Source organism: Orcinus orca, chromosome 19 (genome assembly GCF_937001465.1).
Source record: "Orcinus orca chromosome 19, mOrcOrc1.1, whole genome shotgun sequence".
Classification (NCBI taxonomy): domain Eukaryota; kingdom Metazoa; phylum Chordata; class Mammalia; order Artiodactyla; family Delphinidae; genus Orcinus; species Orcinus orca.
The window spans coordinates 35,748,352-35,763,806 of record NC_064577.1 but is presented as its reverse complement, the minus strand read 5'-3'; the positions used below and the strand labels follow the sequence as shown (position 1 = coordinate 35,763,806).

Below are 15,455 nucleotides of genomic sequence, written 5' to 3'. Positions count from 1 at the left end.
CTAGAGACATCCCATATCAGTTTTCTCTTTCAGAATCACAAGTTGTAGAAGAAATTTAACCACTGTCTCTGCCAAGTCCTTCCATTTCCTATTCAGAAATTCAAAGTTTCTGGTGAAGACCCAGGTTTCTCCTACGAGTCCCTCCCACATGACAGGAGGATCTGATGAGCACCAGCAGGGTCCTCCCCTCAGCTAGAAGTCAGCTCAGGAAGAGGGCAAGTCTCACCTGCTGCAGGGCCAGGTCTAAACACAGCTGCCTCCATTCTTCCCAATAGCTGGAAGTCTCTTCCCCGACAAGGCACAACTAGAATTCCCTCCCACTGCAAATACGAACAGGGCAGAATCCTGACTCTCTAGAAAGAGAGGAAGGCTACTACATCCCTGAGACTTCCCTGGTGGCGCAGTGGTTAAGAATCCGCTCTGCCAATGCAGGGGACACAGGTTCGATCCCTGGTCCGGGAAGATCCCACATGCTGAGGAGCAACTAAGCCTGTGCACCACAACTACTGAGCCTACACTCTAGAGCCTGCGAGCCACAACTACTGGGCCCGTGGGCTGCAACTACTGAGCCCACGCGCTCTAGGGCCCGTGCTCCACAAGAGAAGCCACCACAATAAGAAGCCTGCGCACCGCGAAGAGCAGCCCCCGCTCGCCACAACTAGAGAAAGCCCACGCAGAGTAGCAAAGACCCAATGCAGCCAAACATAAACAAAATTTTTTAAAAAAGACTACTACATCCCTGACTGTGGGCTGCATATGGAAGACTCCAACCCTGAGGTCTCAAATTGGAGACCCGTGCTACTAAGGACACACACTCAGTGAGAGTGATGCCTCCTGAGGGCTGGGATAGGAAGCCAGACAGGAGGGCCACCCTTGCAACTCCGCAGGCAAATGCCTTTCAAGTCTGTGACAAGGGCACAGACATACTTCTCTTGTAAGACAGTGCTAAACCCACTGGACACTTTCCAACAATAGATTCCCAAAGACTCTCCCCCGACCCCCACCCCGGCCAGTTCCCTTCCCAGGTTATTCTACTCTAAAAACTATTCAATCCTTCCAATAAATCCAAGTTTTAAAGAGCATTCTTCAAGTTCCTCCTTGTTCCCAATGTGCTTGCATTCACTCATTCATTCATTCATTCACCCAGCAAACATTTAAGAAGCTTGTGCAATGGGTCAGATACTGAGCTAGGCACTGGGTATATAAGAATGAGCAAAATCGACAAGGTCCCTGCCCTCCCGGAGGAAGGGGAAAAGCAGATGTCTCTTAAACAATATGTCACAACAACAGTGAGAAGTGCTGTAAAGGACAAAAGAGAAAAGGGGAGCGAGGTGAGGGGTCAGAGCTGTTTTCTGAAGAGGGAGCAGCAAGGTGGCTCAGTTCCTGAAAGGCAGAGCTCCCTTCCAGCTGGGAGTGGAAGGGTGCCTAGACTATAATAAACCTGGAGGAGAGAGGCACGGGCCCAGGCTGAAGCAGGAGGCAGGAGTGGCTGGATCACGCAGCACTTTTCAGACCAGGTTCAGAATGTGGCTCTTATCCTGGGAGCAACTGGAAGCCTTCCTAGGGTTTTGAGCAAGGACGTGGCATGATTATATTGGGAAATTTTTTTTTTTTTAAGAAGATGTTGGGGGTAGGAGTTTATTAATTAATTAATTTATTTTTGCTGTGTTGGGTCTTCGTTTCTGTGCAAGGGCTATCTCTAGCTGTGGCAAGTGGGGGCCACTCTTCATCGCGGTGCACGGGCCTCTCACTATCGTGGCCTCTCTTGTTGCGGAGCACAGGCTCCAGACGCGCAGGCTCAGTAGTTGTGGCTCACAGGCCTAGTTGCTCCACGGCATGTGGGATCCTCCCAGACCAGGGCTCGAACCCGTGTCCCCTGCATTAGCAGGCAGATTCTCAACCACTGCACCACCAGGGAAGCCCGGGAATTTTTAAGACACCACTCTGGCTGCAGAGGGGTGAAGAGATTAGAAAGGAGAGGAAGCAGCTGTGGGGAGAGGAGGGAGGCAGCTGCTGCAGTCTTCGAAGCCAAAAGATGGTAGTTTGGACTAGAGTGGTGGCAGTGAAGTTGGCAAGAAAGAGAACCATTCAAGAGACGTTTAAAAGATGAAAATAACAGCACTTGGTAACGGATGAGATAAAAGCCAGCTTGCATTTGCAGTGAAGAGAAATGTCAGTTACCTCCAGGAGAAAATACTGGCTGTATATACTCTGCAGCTCACATACTTCCTTTGGCAACTATTTTTCAAATTTCTAGACAAATTTAAAGCTCTTCTTATTTGCTCTTAAACCTATTCTTAAAAACCGTCATCCATTTTTGAAACACATTTATTGAGCATCTACTATGTGCTGGGGATAGAAAGGTGATCAAGATAGCCAGGCCCTTGGCATGTCTCCTCTGAGCCTCTAAACCCCCCTGGCAATGAATGCAACTCCCAAGGCTGAGGTCACCCTACCTCCAGAAACCTTCACATGAGTCACTCAACAGACTCCCGTCTACCTCTCAGAGACCTTCCACAATGCAACAGCAGCACAAGCAGGGAGATTCACTCCTTATTTCATAAGATCTGAGCCCCGGGAGACATCCCGCATCAAATCTAACTTCTCCAGGTGTCTGAGCTGCCAAAACCTTGCTCTTACAGGAAGACAATGAACCCCAAGAAGCAGTTCTTCCTTCTACATAATCAAACTCCTTTTCTCTAAAACGTACTGAGTTTGGGACCTACATGTGAACTGTGCTGTTCCATTTGTTGCCCAAATTAGTTTGTGCTGGATTTTATCCTACCATAGAGATTGAACAGTGTAGCTCCAGGGTTTACAAAACCATCAATGTGGCCACACAGAGCTATTTAACTGAAAATTAACTAAAATTAAAACTTCAGTTTCTCAGTTGCACTAGCCACCTTTCAAGTATTTGATAGTCACATGCGGCTAGTGGCCACCATATTGACGGCACAGATGTAGAGGTGCTGCTACAGGGTTCTTTACTGTTTGATTTGAATTTCCCCTTAAAAAAAAAATACACAAAAATTTAACATATGGAGACTTTCAACATATTAACTGTGTTCCCCTCGATTTTATAAGTGAATGCTATAATCTGAATTTAAATTAACATGCACCACAAAAATAGTGCTTTTTAGTTAGTTTCATAGTTCGGGCTTTGTGTATATTTTATTTGCCAAGAATGTTGAAGATAAAACCTTGTGATTCCTTGTGAGGAAGAAAGGGACCATGATTTTACAAGCCAATGTGGACAGAGACTGTTTTACTCTTTTTACATATACCCTACACATTGTCCAATATAGTTGCTATTCTCAGTAAATACATAGATTAATTGGTAATCTAATTTTGTGCCTACTTTTCATAATCAAGTCTATAAGGGGCTTGCAAGAAATGTTCATTTCAGATTTGGAATTTCAACTACTAACACCAGTCCTGTAATGATGCAACATGCAGGAATTTTTTCTCTTGAACCATATCTACCATGTGATTTTATATCCCAAAGATACATTTATATTGTGACAGAAAATCCGCCAACAATGCTTCATATGTGAAACTATCTCGGAACAAGATTAGCAAAATGTTACTGAAACTGAGTGACAGAAACACGAAGCTCGTTATGTTATTCTTTCCTTTCGTGTATTCAAAATGTTTTTTCCTGAATAATAGATCTTTTTTAAAAAAAAGGACTAATGCAATTATATACAAATTCAATCGGTTCTAACAAATATTCTGTAGGGTAATTATAAACTTTGATATGGCTGGGTTCATAGTATTTTACCAAACCTCCCAAGCCAGGTCAAGAACTAACAAAGCCAGTGACTTGTTTTATGAAATTCTCCTCCTGTGTGACTGGAGGTGGGGTGGTTATGAGAAAGCACCACACCATGTCCCTTCAGGTGGGTTCTTCTTTCGGCAACTCGGAGCCATCATGCTTGATCACCTGATAATAAGGCCACTGGCCTCTGCCTCCTCTTATCAGAAAAAAAAGACTAAAAATCCACTTCCCACAGCCCAACACTAAAGCAGACACCTGCAGACAGAGGAACAATGCTTCCGGTCCACCCTGACTTCAAGGTGAGCCCTGCACCCACTGCTGAGGCTCCAGGGCAAGCACTGCCCAAGTGCCAGCTGATGGTTAGCACGTTACAGGCTGTCCCACACTGAGCCACAGCAGGATGCCTCCAGTGGACTCCAGTGGACGTGCACAGGAGCCATTTCAGTCCTACCTACTGCCCTGTGGTTACTTTGCACACAGAATGATGGGAAATGTGGACCCAGAACAGAAGCTCAACCCCTCCAGGCCAAGTTCCCCACTGCCTGTGAGTCAGCAAACCCTTGTAAGAAATTCCCAAGGTGCCTCAAGCAGTGTCTGGCTCTGAGCCCCAGCCCCTCCCCTCTGCTCTGTGATGCACCTGCCTCTCCCATCTTCATGCCCTCCTCTCAGGCCCTCCTCCCCTGAAGCCAGACTTGCCACACACTGCTCCCTCCCTTGAGGTGCTCTTCCCAACACTCCCCGTTGCTGGCCTCCCTCCCTTTATTCTTTCTCAGGGCCTGTTCTTTTTCCTCAGAGGAAGGAGACTTCGCGCTTATCACAATTTAATATATACAATGCACACGTCTGCTGACTTGTTTATTGTCTAGACTACGTAATGTGCTATGTGTCGGCAGGGAATACATCTGTTTTGCTCCCCACTGGATTTCCAATGCCAAGCACAATGCTTGGCTCCAGCAGACGCACAGATACTTGTTTAATGAGTGATAATCACTGTTCAGTCAGTCCTTTCAGCGGAAAGATTTTTAAATTTTATATTTCAAGCCCCAAATGATATACAGAACCATCTTGAGGAACACTGCTTAAAAAACAACATTAGGTGTAAGAAAGGACTTAAAATTGAGTAAGAGAACTGGCCAGCTTATGTCAGCTTTAAGTAACAAACGTGAAATGAAACTCTTATGAAATGCATATTGTGATTCTGAAAGGTTATTTGCGGGAGCAATCCAAGCGGTGGGTTTAAATCTCAAATCCTAAATAAGGTGGTGACTGAAGAGGGCTCCTCTTGCCCAGTTCCATTCTCAACTGTTAGGATAAGCCGGGAGGGGCTCAGTGTGTTAGTTCCAATCATCGTCTTGGGGGTAAAGCCCTTAGAACCAATCTTCCAAGCAAACCCAACAGACAAAGGTTACCTCGTTGTTTCAAAGCCCACCCTGTTCCCCACCCCACCAGCTTCCTCACAGAAAGGTCAGATTCTTCTCTCAACAGTCCCACCTATGCTCACAGTGACCTGGCCTCTGGTTTTGTTCACCAAAGAAAAACCAAAGAGGACTTAAGTCTTCTGCAACTCCCATAGAGTTCGTCCTTAGGTTTAACAAAGTTCTCCCAATAAGCAGCAGATGTTCTGAATGAGAACTCAGAATTTAAACAGGGGTCAGTACACAATAAAAGACTAGGAATGCATGACCCCAAAGCAGAGGGAAATCTCACTTTTTAAACTGGTAAAACTTCCAGGGCACATGGCTTGAGAAGATTCCAAAATGAGGCAGGGTGCATCTGAAACAACCACAGAACTCATATTGGGGAGCAACATAAGCTTGAGTTCTAGTCCCAGCTATAAGCCCTTGTCCTTGCTGTGTGATCTTGGACAAGTTACTTAACTTCTCTGAACCTCAGTTACCTCATCTTAAAATAAGATTGACACTAGTCTCTACTGCTCATAGGATGATGTGAGGTTTAAAAGTAGGAACAGTGCACACAGTAATTCTCCATAAATGATGGTTACTCATATGGTTATCACCTACCCGTTCTTTTCTCTTTACAAAAGCGCTAGCACAAACATCGACCTGAGACTTCAGACTCATTTCCTTTCAACCATTTAATTTCTCAGATCCTTAGATTCATAAACTCACATAATCTATGACACTGTATTGGAGCGAGTGTGGGGGAGGAGACTAAGAAATCAAGTCCTCATTTTGGAAGAGACCCTCAAGATCCAGAGTAGGGAAATGATGTGCCCAAGACACACATAATAACAGGATAAACCCCCAGGACTGGAAACAGGTCTCTTAATACCAACTGCAGTGCTCTCTCTACCTCACTCAGAAACCCAGGGTTTCTGTGATTTCATGACCTCCTAGCATCCCTCTGATGAATGGTACCTCACAGACACTTCACACAACGCAATTAAGCATTACAAGGAGTTTGGCAAGAGGCAACATGGAATCTTGCATAGAACCTTGAGGTGCTTTAAAATTCACGTATAAGAGTATTCACACCAGCCTACGTTTCTAAACTTCTTATAACGATAGTTATTTTTTTATTTTTATTTTTTTTGTGGTACGCAGGCCTCTCACTGCTGCGGCCTCTCCCGTTGCGGAGCACAGGCTCTGGACGCGCAGGCCTAGCGTCCATGGCTCACGGGCCCAGCTGCTCTGCGGCATATGGGATCCTCCCGGACCGGGGCACGAACCTGCATCCCCTGCATCGGCAGGCGGACTCTCAACCACTGCGCCAGCAGGGAAGCCCACAATAGTTATTTTTAACTTGGGATTTAAAGTTGACAAAGAACTCAATGAACAGGCAGGACAAAGGGAGCTGTCTGTCCATGGCTGGTTAGCTCCTGAAGTCAATACTTCTCACGCGGACAAGAGTCAGCCAAAGGACAGAGCTTCACGCAAACTGAAAAACGTTCCTCCAGCCCACAGACCATGGATTACTGCCTGGGCTCCAAGTGGCAAATCTTACGAGATGCTCCCTAGCTTTTCCCCAGAACCACCTACCAGTTAACCATACGTTCTGTCATCCGACAGGAGCAACTGTTACTGGGTGCTCACGCTGTGCCAGGCACACGAGTGACTTCATGTAATCCTCACAACTACCGATAAAGAATGTACTACCGTGGTTCATATGACCTAGAACCCCACTGACTATGACACCATTATTTTACGTACGAAAAAGGGAGTTACTGCCAACTACAACTTAAGACCTCATAGATTATAAGATACTTTTCAGAAATGTTAAGATGAGACAAACTGTACTGTCTTAGCGTTGTTGAAATGTGAATATTGTCCCACTTACAGATAAAGAAACTGAGGTACACAGAGAGAGAAAATAATTGCCCAAGGTCACAGAGCTGATAAGTGGAAGCATTGGGATACATACCTGGTAAGTCTGGTCAACTTTTCATGGCAGTAAACTCAGATTTCTTGAGAGCCACATGAATTACCCAAAAACACACCTGGCAGAGAGGCAGGACACAATGGTGCTAACTCTTATTCCACCATGAGCACATTAACTGCGGCAATTCTCTGAACATCTCTGAACCTGACCTTTCATGTGTCCAAGAAGGCACTGTGCTAGACTATACTAAACCGCCATCCTTCTTCTGGGAAAAGCAATGCGGTACGATGGAAAAAGCACACTTGGAATCAGAAAGTCGTAGACTGAAATTCTTGTTCCAGAGAATTCCCTGGCGGTCCACTGGTTAGGACTCTGTGCTTTCACTGCCGAGGGCCTGGGTTTAATCCCTGGTGGGGGAACTAAGATCCCGCAAGCCGTGTGGTACGGCCAAAAAAAAAAATCTTGTTCCACTATCTAACCAGCTTATTGCCCTGGGAAATTTACTGAACTGCTCTGAGCCTCTGTTTCCTCTCCTGTAAATTGAGGCTACCAGCATCTAGCTCACTCAGAGGGCTGCTCAAGGACGGGAAAGGATATATATACAAACAGAGAAAGCAGCACATGGCAGAGCTGGAATTCAACAAATGCTCTTTTCTATACTAGCCACCTTCTGCTTTGGGACAGAATCAAGGAACAAACGATTCCCTGTGACCTCAGCAATTCCCAAGTGGGACACTCAGGAGAGAATAAGGATCAGACAGGAGAAAGCAGACCCTGAGGGACACTCAGGCAAAGAAAATGAACTGGAAGCACCTGGAGGACAGGGATGAACTTCCAAACTTCTCAATAAACTAACTGACAGGGGAATGGGAAAAAAAGAGAGAACTTAACACTATCAAAAGACACTGGTCAATAGATATGAGGATGAAGAGATACCAAACCTGACACAGAAAACCAGTCTTGGAAGATTCAGTTTGATACCAAAAGTGATCTACAGCAGGAAGAATTTCCCCATTGTTCTGTTTTGTTCGTACTTAATATTCTGTGCATTTCTCCCCTTTCTTTCTTCAAGAGCTTCAGAAAATCCTCAGAAGAGCTTTGACTTGGAGGGAAGGTGAATCATATAGATGTAGAAACAAGTTCTTGACCTGTTTCTTTCTCCATCGTACCCATAATGCCTCAAAGTTTCTGGCACACAGCCAACTCTCAACAAAAATTAGTTGAGTGAATATTTTTTGACTACATGTCATTTCACTTTGACCAAACATCCTATATATTTATTCTACCTAAAAGCCTAATAATCTTTCCTACTTCTTTTCCAGAAGCATTCTAAAACCATAATCTCTAATACACAAACAATACACTTGGCGAAAGCTATTTCTCCAGTCCTCTCACACGATGACATTCTACCCGCTCTTCAAACCTCCAACAAGGTCCAGCCCCCTCAGCCCCACCAAACCCCTGCACTTTCTCTTCCCCCTCCTCTGTCCAGCCCTCGGGTGCCTTGTCAGTTGTCTCAATTACCACCATCATCTGAACTGAATCAGTTTGTTAATCTCCTTCCTCTCAGGCACAGCACCTTTCCTGGAGATTAATGTGCAGGCAGGTCAAGTTCACCCACAGTCCTCCATACACCCCCTACCCATCCCCATCCCAGCCTTCCCTGACACTCCCAGAGAGGCCCAGTGGGAAAAAAAAAAAAAGGCAAAAATCCCACCCTACCCCCATCACCTCAGGAGGCTGCTTGTTTTCCATAAGTTTGGACCAATCACCAACTTTTAGAAGAATTTCAAAGAATCCTGAAATGATTTAAGGGTTGGGTAAGAGCTGATAGAAATGGCACTTTTGCTCTTTCAATACCTCCTAGGAGATAAGCTTCACTGTGTCACTGAGCTCTAAACCCACAAACCTGGACTCCTGGGAATTCCCTGGCAGTCTAGTGGTTAGGACTCTGTGCATTCACTGCCCAGGGCCCTGGTTCCATCCCTGGTCTGGGAACTAAGATCTCACAAGCTGTGCATCGAAAAAGAAAAACCCACAAAAACCTAGATTCTGCAAACACTCCCTATCCCAGAGTTCAAGGATCATTTGCCCCTCTGTTTTTCCTTGTTGGTTTCCATATAAAAGTCACTCATTGTTTCCCTTCCAGCTTACATCAGGCTCCTGAAAGGATTCCTTTAAATCCTTTGATGAAAACCATCAAAACATGCGAAAGGCTGGTTCGTTTCAATTCCTGTGCAGAGCAGCCCCGGTGTCAAAAGCTAGAACTTCAAACATGAATATGGCACCACCCCTGTCTTCATGGAGCCCACGCTTTTCCTCCAACTCTGAAAAAGTATGCCCTCCCTGGGAAGCGTCGGTTAAGACGTAGTGACAAAGTACTTCATAGCTTTGGAGGAAGAGCGAGGGTGGAAACAGACTTTGCCCTTACATTGGCTGCCGTGTAACCATAACAACAGATGGTTTAAGTAACCATCAACCCACCTAGGGGCTAAGTTTTCCAAAAACCATTTTCAAAAGGGGAAAACTCCCCTGCACCGACTCCCGCGTCAGCCGTGCATTCTGGGCAGCGTGCGAGGCGGAGCTGAAGCCGACGGTTCAGTCCATCCCCGGTCCCACCGCTTCATTCGTGTGCTCCCCGGCAGCACAACCTCCGCCGTCACACCCGAGCTCTGGGGCACGGCACCTGGCATTAGGCCTCAGCACAATGTCACTTGTTAACCTTCCAAACCCCCGGCTTTCGGGACGCCGCCGCCTCAGGTCTAAGGCACGCAAACCACCCACTGCCACCCAGGATTTCCAGGAGCTAGAGAAAAACAACCCGAGACGCAGAGAGCCTCTAAAGGATCCGCGTAAAAGTAACTGCGGTTCTCGACTTCCAGGCATTTCGCAACGTGAGCGCTGGGGGCGGCAGGAACCCGGGGCCCCATTCACAAAATTACAAGCTGTTTTCCCTTAGTTTGCTTGTGGACGGGGCCGAACCCGGAGCCCGTGGACCGCAGGCTGCGGGGACCGGCCGGAGGGCACCTCCGGCGGGGTCAAGCCCAGACCGCCCCACACCGCCCCAAAGGAAAGAAGGGTGCGCCCGGGGGCGTCGCGGGTAGGCGTCCCTGTCAACTTAACCTAGACCGTGACAGCGGGGCGGGGCCCTGTGGGGGCCGGACCCCCGCGCCCCGCCGCACCAACGGCCGCCGGCCCCCGATCGTACCCCGGAACCTGAGGAGCCTGAGCCTTCTCGGCGGGCGTTCCCCCCACCGCCCCACCCGGCCCCGGGAGCGCTCACCCCGGATCCACTGGCTGCCTCATTGTACTGCGCCGGCGCCCGTGCTCCACGGCCGCCGCAGCTCCCGCTACGGCTCGGGATCGGGCCACAGTCCTGCCGCCAGCCCGCCCCCGGGCCACCGGCCGCCCCGCCCCGCCGGCGGACCCGCCCCGCACCCGCGGCCGCCGCCGCCAACCAGAGGGCGGCGGGGGCGGAACAGGCCGCGCGCCAGGCCCGGCCAATCCAGCCCTCTACAAGTGCGCCGAGGAGCGGCCGCGGAAATGGCCGGGCGATTGGTCAGGTCTGTTAAAGGGGCCGCCGCCCATGGGGCTGGGGAGAGGGGCGGCGGCGGGGTTACCAGGGAGAGCCTGGTGTGGGAGAGGTAGGAGCTTCTCTTCTCTCCCAACCTGGCAGCAGCGCTCTCCCCAGCGCTTTGCATATTAATTTCCTCTTCCTGCAGCCTAGCAACAAGTGGAGACAGAACCTACCTCTGTCAGAAGGAGAAACTGAGTCTCCGAGAACCAAGGGTCTCCCGCTTGACAAATTAACTCAGGTTTGGGTTTGGAGGGCAGTCAGGCAAATCTGTTCCCGTCCAATCCCAGAAATTGGCTTACAGAGACACATTCTCAACCTCACCCTGGAGGATCTTTTTAAACATATTTAATAGACATTCCGTGTGTCTGGAATGGGACTGGGGAAAGTATGCATTTTTCAACGCCCCTCCCCTGAGGCGATTCTGCTGTGGGTGGTACAAGAGCCACACTCAGGCACGTATTTCAAGTCGATCATTGTAATGAAATCCAAATTCAACTGCCAAAAATAAAGAGAAACTTTTTTTTTTTTAATCCTCAAAATCAGTAATACGGTTGGGAGACTTGCTAGTTGGGCTGGATGTCGCCTACTGAGAACCTGAGAACAGTTGCCTGTGTGGGTCATGCTGAGATCTGAGTTTGAAGGGCCCTGGGCTGGGATGAAGCAACAAGCCAGTCTTGTTTTCTGACTGGTGAGACAATGCTTAAATACTTCAACGGCAAACACACCCTTCCTCGTTGCCATCACCAGGCCCAGTCATAACCCCAGGAGGGTGCCTTGCCCTTCTGGAGCTTGGTTCCAAAGACATCAAGCCCTGCCCACCCTCCCAGATACATTCCTGTCCTCATCCCTGTGTCCCAGACACACATCTGACCCAGAAGTCACTGCCTCGACTTGAAAGTCAGCCCCTTCCACCTAGACCCCTCCTACGAGGAGCAAACAGACTCCAAAGAACAACCGTTTTTGTCGTTGTTGTTTTGCTGTGATATCTGATAGGTGCTGTGTTTGCCAGGAACAGCTCGACACACACATTCATCAGCCTCATCAGGATTAAGTCTCTGAGTTGCAGATATCACTGCCTGGTATCACCATTTGCTTCACTTGGCCTTCCCAAAGGAAGAAGAATTCTTGTCTTAAATGGAGAGGGTTCCGGTCGTGGATATCTGGAAATGTGCAACAAAGGCAGTTAGCACTAGAGAAACAGCCCAAAGCTTGTCTCGGCCACCTCTTAAAACCTCCACCTGGGCTGGGGGTGGGATGGGGAGTGAAGTGGGGTGCCTGGAGCTGCACCACCGCAAGGGTCCCCGGAAGCTGGCAGTGTGCATCTCAGAGTGCCCCCCAACCCTCCTTGCCTGGGCCAAGCCCTATATAAATATTAGATTAATTAATACAGTGTCAACCTTACCTGGAGGCCAATAAGATCTAGCTCGAACCCTTAGAAGAAGACTTTCTTTCTGAAAAGTGAGGAATTTGGATGCTTTGAAAAATAAACATATAATAACATAATAATATTAACACGTCCTACCTTTAAGAGGTTTCTCTGGGCAAGACACTTCGTCAAGATCTTTGCACATATTAATTCATTGAAACCTTACAAGAACCCTGTGTGGTAGGTATGGTTATTATTTTCTCCATTTTACGGATGCAGAAGCTGAAGCTCATGGAGGATTGGTAATGTGTCCAAGATCACAAGACTAGCTCAAGAGAGAGCCGCATTCATGACCTCCTACCTGCCTGCTCCAGTGCCTGCCTAAATGCCCATCCTTGCTGCCGGAAACAGGATGGCTAACTTCAAAAGGCAAAAGAAGCAAATATCACTGATCTTCACCAAAAGACAGCTCAATATAGCAGCACTGCCTTGGAGTTTAAGTTCCATTGCTCTAACTTACCACCTGCTTGATCTTGAACAAGACATATCATTAAATCCCTCTGAGCCTCTGAGTGCTTGTCTATAAAATGGGATAATAACAAATTCTGCCTCCTGGGGCTGGCATGAAAACCGAATCAAATAAATATACATAAATACATATGTACTTTGAACTTACAAATGAAAAGAGTGATTTTAGAGCTTGGAGTCTGTGACTCAGTATAGTGACCAATGACAAAGGCTGGGGATTGTGATGCTAAATTTAGATATCAAACAAGATTCCTTACTTTCTCCCCCAAATAGCTGATCTATAGGTACAATATGTACAAAGTGAACTAAATCTTTTCTACCTATAGAAGTCATAGAAATTCAAACCCAAGTTATTACTCTGGCATCTGCCTCCCTCCCCCGCAACCATCACCCAAGTCTCTCTCTCAACCCAGGCTCCAGCTTAAGCCTACAGGTTCCAGTATACTTGATTATTCCCAATTATGGCATTTCAAGTTAATTCTTATTTTCTCATGAAACTTAAACTGGAAAAAAAAAAAACAAAAGGCTGTACGATTTTTTACTTCCATTTTTTTTTTTCGGCCACACCACCCAGCATGTGGGATCTTAGTTCCCCGACCGGGGATCAAACTTGTGCCCCCTGCGCTGGGAACATGCAGTCTTTACCACTGTACCACCAGGGAAGTCCCTGCTTCAATTTTTTGACATTGCATTGCACTCTTGGCAGGAGAAATGGTTATGAAGTACACAAAAACAAAAAGTTGATCCACTCATACGTCTAAAAAAAAAGGGTTAGGGGTCCATTGTGCCACAAGCTGCTCCTTTAACGAGCAATCACTGAGAGCTCAGTAAGTACCAGGTGTTGTGCTGAGTACTGGGGATGGAAATGAAGACAGTATTTGAAAAAAAAAACAAAGTGCATAAAGATGGCCTTTTAGCACTAGATCTAGCAGAGAAAGACTGACAAATTGATAGAACATTATAGGCTTCTGCAAAGTTAAACACAGGAGCTATGGCACACAGAATAGGCATTTATAATTGCTGGGGAACCCCATAGTGTTTTAGGGGTGACCAGATGAAGGCTACTGAGAAACCAGGGCTTCCCTTGTGGCACAGTGGTTAAGAATTCACCTGCCAATGCAGGGGACACGGGTTCGAGCCCTGGTCCCAGAAGGTCCCACATGCTGTAGAGCAACTAAGCCCATGCACCACAACTACTGAGCTTGCGCTCTAGAGCCTGTGAGCCACAACTACTGGGCCCGCGTGCCACAATGACTGAAACCCACACGCCTAGAGCCTGTGCTTTGCAACAAGAGAAGCCACCGCAATGAGAAGCCCACGCACTGCAACAAAGACCCAACACAGGCAATAAGTAAATAAATAAATGAAATAAAATACATCTACTTAAAAAAAAAAAAGAGGAGAAACCAGAGAGGTGATTTAAAAAAAACAAACAAAAAATAACAAGTAAGTATGTTGTCACCAAGGAGAAGAGATTGGAGATGGAGGGAGCAACATATGCCTTAGAAGGGTCAAGTTGGGAGAGATCTGAACAGTGCACATTGGGATTTGGAAATTAGAAGGTTACTGAGGCCATTGACAAAAGCAGTGTAGGTGGGGCTGGAGATGCAGAGTCTCCCTAGAGTTGGGCTGAGGAGAAGAGCTAAGACACCAGAATGAAGAGGCCGGGCAGGAGAGGACAGGGTCACCAGGAAGCCCACGGGGACCAGGGAGCTGCCCCTGGGGAGGAAGAGAGTTTGCTCTTCCACTTCAGCTGGTTGCAGACAAGAATGGGTGTGGGTGCAGATTCATTCGTAGATGGAGGGCAGGAAGTTAAGGAAATTCCTGCTTGCTGGCTTCTATTATTTTAGCTCTAAAGGGAGAGGCGAAGTCATCTCTTGAGAGTGGGTGGGAGGTAGTAACAGGGGCTTTGAGGGAAACAGTGAAGAACTGGAAAAGCCACTGAGAGGAATGAAGGAGGGAGCTGCCAGATGGAGAGGGAGAATTCTGGGCAGCCCTGAGGGCCCATGCATTTGAGGCATTCCCAGGATCGGAGTTGGACGGATGGTTATGTGGGGCTCAGCAGCCAGGCCCAGGTGTGGAGAATCTAGAGTCAAGAATTTACAGGGTCAGGAACAGGAGAAATACAAAACAGTGCAGGTTACTGACAACAGGGGGGTTGAAGTGATGGATCACGTGTTCTAAGTTGGATGGAGATAGAAGGAAATCCAAGGGGGTGGGAAGCTGCCCCAGAGGAAATCTGTGGGGCAGGAGAGATGGGAAGAACCAGACTTTGTGTCGATTTGGAGTGGGATGGGTTAGGCGAGGTTTTCACAGACAAACTATTCTGAGTGATGACAAGGTCAGGTGCGGCCATACAGCTGGAGTTTCTAAAGACACTCGACTCCTGGATTTTCCCTCCTCTGGTTCCTTACGGAGAATGATCTGAGGCCGTGTGGCCTCCAGTGCTTTCTGTTCACTCTGCACCACCACTGGGCTGACTCTCTGAGATGACGGAGCTGGGAAGAGCATCCTTCTCTCGTTTGGCTTTCCTTCTAAAATAAAAACCTGGGAATTCCCTGGCGGTCCAGTGGTTAGGACTCAGCGCTTTCACTGCCAGGGCCTGGGTTTAATCCCTGGTCAGGGAACTAAGATCCCACAAGCCACACAGCATGGCCAAAACAAAAACCTGTTAATGAACAGAGGGGCTCCCACCATCGTCATGGAGACATGAGCATTTGTGGGGAGGGATACTGGAGGGAAGTCTTCCAGGGCTTTAGAAATGCCTCACCCGGGGCTTCCATGGTGGCACAGTGGTTGAGAATCTGCCTGCCAATGCAGGGGACACGGGTTCGAGCCCTGGTCTGGGAAGATCCCACATGCCGCGG

General features: G+C 47.8%; 1 protein-coding gene and 1 long non-coding RNA gene across 5 annotated transcripts in view; one reads left to right on the top strand and one right to left on the bottom strand.

Annotated features, from left to right (window-relative positions):
- The window catches only part of TEX2 (testis expressed 2), a 106,734-nt gene extending 96,174 nt beyond the window's left edge, over positions 1 to 10,560 (bottom strand). For 2 of the 4 annotated variants that reach the window (XM_004275633.4, XM_049702156.1), the window contains exon 1: positions 10,401 to 10,559. The gene's annotated coding sequence lies outside the window, so the exon portion shown is untranslated. Of the gene's footprint in view, positions 1 to 10,400 lie in introns of all 4 variants that reach the window. The other 2 variants (XM_049702157.1, XM_049702155.1) reach the window with 2 other exon arrangements.
- Positions 10,557 to 12,720, top strand: LOC117203603 (uncharacterized). The gene is made up of 2 exons (XR_007473537.1): positions 10,557 to 10,680; positions 12,340 to 12,720. It is a non-coding gene; the product is annotated as an uncharacterized LOC117203603 (long non-coding RNA).
- Positions 12,721 to 15,455: the final 2,735 nt, after the last annotated feature.